The 853-nt window shown below is 29.3% G+C and overlaps 1 protein-coding gene across 2 annotated transcripts in view; it reads right to left on the reverse strand.

The window, feature by feature from the left end:
- LOC107617307 overlaps positions 1 to 853 on the reverse strand; it is an 8,771-nt gene that overhangs the window by 6,569 nt on the left and 1,349 nt on the right. The gene's annotated exons all lie outside the window — the stretch shown is intronic.

The following is an 853-nucleotide window of genomic DNA, read 5'->3' on the forward strand; positions in this document are numbered from 1 at the left end:
TACCTAATATTAATAGGCAATAACTGCCTGCTAATAGGGCTGTCAAACGGGTTAACCCGACTCATTTAGGTTCGGCCCGTTAAACCCGTGGGTTAAATGGGCTGAACCGTTTAAACTCGCTTTATTCGCGGGTCATAATTTTTTAACCCAGATCGTTTATGATCAGCCCGTAGGTTAAATGGGCCAGCCCGTTTATTCTTTTATTTTATTTTTTAAAAAATATTTTGACAAAAAATATTAATTTTAGGTCAAAAATTTTTAAAAAATAATATTTTTTTGTTGATGGATCGGATTTTTGGTCGGATAGAGAAAAATATATACTAAAAGTGCTACTTTTTTAAAAAAAATTAAACGGACCACCTGTTTAACCCGTTATTTTTTTCGGATTAATCGGGTTCAGCTTATTTAGCCCGAAATTTAAATAGGCTTAATTTTGGAGGCAAAATCCGTCTATTTAAATAAGTAAATGAACTGGCCCGATGAATTTAGCCCATCTTGACGGCCCTACCTGCTAATCCATTTTTTATAAATTAAATATGGATAATAAAAAAATATTGAGATTAAAAGATATGAAATAAGTTTTTTTAAGAGTGCATAATAATGTTTGGTACTTAAAGGTTCGTTTTGCTAAAAATCTAAGCAACTTCTCTTCATAATAATCAGAATGTTTTAAAAATATATTTTGTTGACAAAAACCAGTAGCTATTATTCCAGTATAAACAAGATAATTAAGCTAAAGATACAACTAATTTTATCAATTAACTTTTACCGAACATATCATTTATAATTTATTAAATAATAAACAACCCATAAAATCGTTAACAAAAGAAGACAATATTATTGCTAATGGAGA

Source organism: Arachis ipaensis, chromosome B09 (assembly GCF_000816755.2).
Source record: "Arachis ipaensis cultivar K30076 chromosome B09, Araip1.1, whole genome shotgun sequence".
NCBI lineage: Eukaryota > Viridiplantae > Streptophyta > Magnoliopsida > Fabales > Fabaceae > Arachis > Arachis ipaensis.